Here is a 6,151-nt window from a genome sequence, read left to right as displayed (position 1 = left end):
CCTCCGACCGCCTCATTATTCTATCTGCTTTTTTCTTTTATTTTTGAGATACACGACCTACGGGTCATGATGTAAAGACAATTTTTAACTGTTATTGCTGCATGGGCAGTTTTTTCCTTTTAACAAACAATTACATCCGAGAAGTAACTGCTCACGGTGTAAAGAGATTCATTTTTTGGTATTATAATATATAATATTTGCATTCTATTATAACACTTGTTCGCATGACCAAACTTAGCATAGTACTTTGGTTTGATTTAACAAAATAACAAAATTTTGAAAAATACTCTAAGTGCCCTAGCATGCTTTCACTTATTTTGCTCGTGTGTTTACATACCTTTTGATATGCTTTGCTTACTAGGTACCTTATATGCCCCCCAAGTGATTGAGGAGCTTTAGGTCCTCGGTCACTTGCCTTGACTAGGACCTGTTCGAACATTTCTGCTCGGAATAAATACTTGTAAAAATGAAAATATAGCAAAACAACACACGTATTGAGCAAATACTTGTAATAAATACAATAGTTTGGCAAGATTACTGGCTGCGCACAGTCCCTTTTATTTATCGTAATAAATGGACAAATCGTGTCTGTACGAGTGATCAATAAAATGACCTTACACTTATAAGCGATCAATCATAAAAATGACTAACCCTTGTTCATAAACTTGTAAAAAGTAAAATTAATACTTGCGCAGGTGTTCTCCATTCCAATAGCGAGGTGAGATTTCAATTTAAGCGAGCAAGTTTATAAGTGCCTGGATAGAGGACTTCTTCGATTTGGTACGGTCCTAGTACTCCAGCAGCTTGGTCGCCGGGTGTTAAGGAAAACTCTTTGGAGCACAAGATCTTCCACGTTAAATTTCCTTTCTCGTACTTTAGAATTGAAATACCCGGTGACCTTTTGCTGGTAAGCTGCCACTCGGAGCTGGGCTTGCTCGCACTTCTCATGGACCAAATCCAAAGATTCCATCAATAATTGGCTGTTAGAGCCTTGATTGTATGCCATCCTCCGATGCGATGGCGGATCTAATTCAACTAGTAACATAGCTTCATATCCATAGGCTAAGGAGAATGGGGTATGGCCTATCGCTGTGCGATGGGACGTTCTGTATGACCAGAGGACTTCAGGAAATTGCTTTGGCCATGCCCCCTTTGTTTCTTCAAGTCTTTTCTTCAGAGTATCTATTAGTTTCTTATTGACCACCTCGACTTGTCTGTTCGCCTGAGGGTGAGCAACTGAAGGAAATTTTTTGATAATTCCATGCTGCTCGCAAAAATCCGTGAACAGATCACTATCAAACTGTGTGCCGTTGTCTGAGATAATTTTTCTTGGCAATCCATAGCAACACACGATGTTCTTGACCACGAAAACCAGTACTTTCTTGGTCGTTATGGTTGCAAGTGGCTCAGCTTCAGCCCACTTTGTGAAGTAATCAACGGCCACCACGGCGTACTTGACGCCGCCTTTCCCTGCAGGCAAAGATCCAATTAGGTCTATACCCCAGACTACGAATGGCCACAGACTTTGCATTTGTTTTAGTTCATTAGGGGCTGCTCGCGGAATCTTGGAAAATCTCTGACACTCGTCGCATCTTCACACAAATTCCATCGAATCTTCATTCATTGTTGGCCAGAAGTATCCGTGCCTTAGGATATTTTTTTATAAACTCTGCCCCCAGCATGGTCCCCACAAAATCCTTCATGGACCTTTCTCATCAATTCTTTGGCCTTCTCTTTTGTAATACACCTGAGGAGTGGCATTGAATAGCCCCTTCGGTACAGGATCCCATTGACTAGGATATACCTAGCAGCTTGTTGTTGGAGAGTCTTGGCTTTGTTTCTGTCCGTCGGTAACACCCCATGTGTCAGGTACTCTATGTAAGGTGCCATCCAAGTATCTGCCGCCTGAATCACCAGAGAGTTTTCTTCTACCTGGATGCTTGGTGCGGAAAATCGCTCAACGAGTACTATATTTAGTGTGTCAACATCCTTGGCGCTTGCTAACTTGGCCAAAGCATCAGCGTTTGAGTTCTGGTCGCGAGGTACTTGCTGGAGAGTATACTTCTCAAATTGGGCCAACAAATATTTTTCTTTATTTAGGTAGGCAACCATCTTTAGACCTCGAGCCTGATATTCCCCAATGATCTGATTAACCACCAACTGAGTGTCACTGTAGATTTCAAGTGACTTTATGTGCATGTCTCTAGCTAACAGTAATCCTGCAAGCAGCGCTTCATATTTAACTTCATTGTTGGACGCCGTGAAGTCGAATCTGATTGCGTAGTGGAATCGATGCCCTTCAGGCGTTATCAAAATCACTCTGACTCCAGTGTGGTGCTCATTAGAAGAACCATCTGTAAACAACTTCCAAGAAGGAGTTTGGCTTTGAGGTTCAGGCTCTTCTGTCCCTTTTGTTAGGAAAATATTGTTTTGCCTCAATGGAAATGATTATAATATTACAACTCTAAGCAATAATATTACAATAGACAAGGATTGATTAAATAAAGTGTTACAACTCTATAACCGAAAATACAAATAAAATAGAGAAAGAAGAAGAAGAGGATTGAAATAGAAAATACAACTCTTGACAAAAAAGATACAAATAAACTTGAGGTAGTAAAAGGAAAGATGTAGATGAGATTACAACTCTTAAGCAAAGATACAAGTAAATATAACAAGAATGATATGAAGAAAAAACAATAGAAGAAAATAAGAACAAGAACAAAATAATAAGATACTCTCACTCACACAACCAAAGTGAAGAGTGTTGGGGATCATCAACTTGAACAAGGTTTGAAACCTTTGTCCAAAAGCTTATTTTCCCCTAACTCAAGCACTAAGGGATCTCTCTCAGATTTAGGAAATGCTTTCTAGAATTATCAAGCCTCAAGGTGTTTCTAGCCAAGTGCTCTAGTGGATAGAAACGTTGTGTTTTTCAAGTGAGCTATAGGCTCCTATTTATAGAGTTTAGAGACACCCTTTGAATTTCAAATTCCACCAACCCCATGGCTGTTACCAATGTTTAATTGGATTAATATGGAATTAAAAAAGAGATTTGGGAGTTATTTGAGTTTTTTGAGCCGTTCAACAAATATTGAAAAAACTGAAAATTTGTCATTTTTTTGGCCTGTGGCCGCGGCCAGAGACATTGGTGGCCGCGGCCACTGGTCTCTCTCACACGCCGCGGCCACTGACCAATTTCAGCACAAAAAATTGTGCTGTTTTTCCAAACGGTTCCAAACCCTCCCAAATGATTTTGTAACTCCCAAAACACATTATTGGGGTTAAAATCATATCTCTAACAGCTATATCACATATGGCTTTATGAAATTCATCTCAATATTGTGTAACAACAATTTTACACAATAAAGGGTAATATTTGGAAGTTACAAATTTGTAACACCAAATATGTTACATTATTTGGATATATCTCATATATCTAAATATTGTAACTATCTATTATATGTTACAATATGTGATACACTTTGTCACATTTATTTAATCTAAAACATTATATTATAATATAATATAATTTTACATTATATTATAAAATAATATAACATTCCCCCACAAGATTAAATATTTATCTATTGTAACACTTATTTAATCAATCATTATATTTTGAAATATAACATATCCCCCACTTGATTAAATAAGAACTCTCTCTTATAGGAGTCATTGCATTAGTGCATAAAGTAAAGTGTTTTTCAACTTGAACTTTACTATAGTGTAATTATCACAAAATTTGTCAAAAATTAGGTTGCACTAGGCATTGAACCATCTTTTCATGATGAAAAATCGGTGATAACACACACACCTTTGTGATGTTCACTTGAGACCTCTATGTCTCGCTTTGCACCGTTAATGGCCATGTGCACTTTCCATTCATGGACGTTCTTGAGAATACTCCCAATTCTCATGAGAGGCGGCACCACCCCTAGGTCCATATAGGTAGAATTCTTACATTATTTTGTTACCAAAAATACTTGTCTTCACAAGACTGAACTCTATTAAAAAAAACCTTTCGGTTTTAACCCTCCGCTTGGTAACACACAAGTACTCAATATCTCAGATGGGACTTGTTTTGAGTACAACTAATATTCACTTGATTGACTTGTTATTACCTATTGAACCTAACACTAGTTGAATAACTAGTGTTAAGATAGGTTACCATCAATCGTGAATCTCTTTAGGGAGTTTAAGTCCCATCCCTCGAGATGATGCAGCCACTAAATCCCTCGTTAGTGGCTTAGTGAAAGGATCCGCCAGATTTTCACTTGTTCTCACATAGAATATTGAGATGACTCCTCTTTGAATCAATTCTCTTACATATCCATGTCTTAGACTAATGTGTCTAGACTTCCTATTATACACTCCGCTGTATGCTCTAGCCAATGTCGCTTGGCTATCACAATGTATCGATATAGTAGATACATTATCTTTGATTAGGGGAATCTCTATCAACAGATCCCTTAACCATTCGACCTCTTTGGCGGTAGCAGCTAGAGCTATGAACTCTGCTTCCATAGTGGAATGAGATATACAGGTTTGTTTCTTGGAACCCCAAGAAATTGCACCTCCACCAAGTGTAAATACCCAACCAGTTGTGGACAAGTTGTCCCCAAGTTGGATATCCAACTTGCATCTGTATATCCTTCTAAAATCGAAGGAAATTTGGAGTAGTGAAGGCTTAGTCCTTTGGTTTTCTTAAGATAACCTAGGACTCTTCCAATTGACTTCCAGTGATCCACACTTGGATTACTTGTAAACCTACTAAGTTTACTTACCGCAAATGCTATATCAGGTCTAGTACACTCGGCAGCGTACATAAGACTCCCTACAGCACTAGCGTACTCCAATTGAGCCACCGCTCTTCCTTCATTCTTCCCTAGTTTTACACTATGATCGAATGGAGTATTAGCATCTTTAACCTTGAGATGATTAAATTTGTTCAATACTTTCTCAACATAGTGGGCTTGCCCTAACGCAAAACCCCCACTATGTTTCTTTACTTTGATATCGAGTATGGTATCAACTTCTCCAAGATCTTTCATCTTGAAAGTTGATGATAGAAACCTCTTCGTTTCATCTATCCCTTTCATGCTATTACTTAGAATAACCATGTCATCCACATATAAGCAAACAATGATCACATATCCCTTACAAGTTTTGGAATACAAACACTTGTCTCCATTGTTATGTCTAAATCCATTAGACATGATGGCTTGATCAAATTTCTCATGCCATTGCTTAGGAGCTTGTTTCAATCCATATAAGAATTTTACAAGTCTACACACTTTATGTTCATATTTTGGTATTCGGGTTGTTCCATATAGACCTCCTCATTGAGGTCACCATTAAGGAATGTCGTTTTGACATCCATTTAATGAACATACAAGTTGTGTATAGAAGCTAAAGCGAACAAAATTGTTATAGAAGTTGTTCTTGCAACAGGCGCATAGGTATCGAAATAATCGATACCCTCTTTTTGCCTAAACCCTTTAGCTACTAATCTAGCTTTAAATGTTTGGATAGTGCCGTCAGTGTGGTATTTTCTCCTAAATACCCACTTATACCCAATTGGCTTAGACCCCGGTGGGAGGTCTACCAATTCCCAAGTGTTATTGGAAAGAATGGAATCCATCTCATATTGATGGCTTCTTTCCAAAATGCACTATCTCTCGATTGCATAGCTTCTCTATAAGTCTTAGGATCATTGATAACTCTACAAAATAGAGTTATTTTACCATATTATTACATGCTAATTGTTGCTTAGTTCTTGAGTTTTTAATTAACTTATTAAGTTTTTATGTAATTTTTAATTTATTAGTCTTAGTGTAGTTTTCTAGATTTTTATATGTTTTTATAGATATTTTATTATAATATGTTGTAGTTTAATTATTTAAAATTAGTATTGTTAGTTTGAATGCTAAAAATATGATTTTATTGAAATTAAATGTTATGTAAATTAAATTTTAATTAATGTTTTCATGGGAGTTATATGATATATTTTATTAATGAAAATATTTAATTTTAATTTAGTTTATACTTTATTTTGTAGCAAAATTATTTCATTTGTGGCTCTTGAAAAGCAAGGAAATCAAAGGAAAGGTGGTAGTTTTGAAAGAAAATAACAAGAAAAATGGTATTT

This window comes from Humulus lupulus, chromosome 9 (genome assembly GCF_963169125.1).
Source record: "Humulus lupulus chromosome 9, drHumLupu1.1, whole genome shotgun sequence".
NCBI classification, from domain to species: Eukaryota; Viridiplantae; Streptophyta; class Magnoliopsida; order Rosales; family Cannabaceae; genus Humulus; species Humulus lupulus.
Note: the sequence above shows the minus strand (reverse complement) of the source record.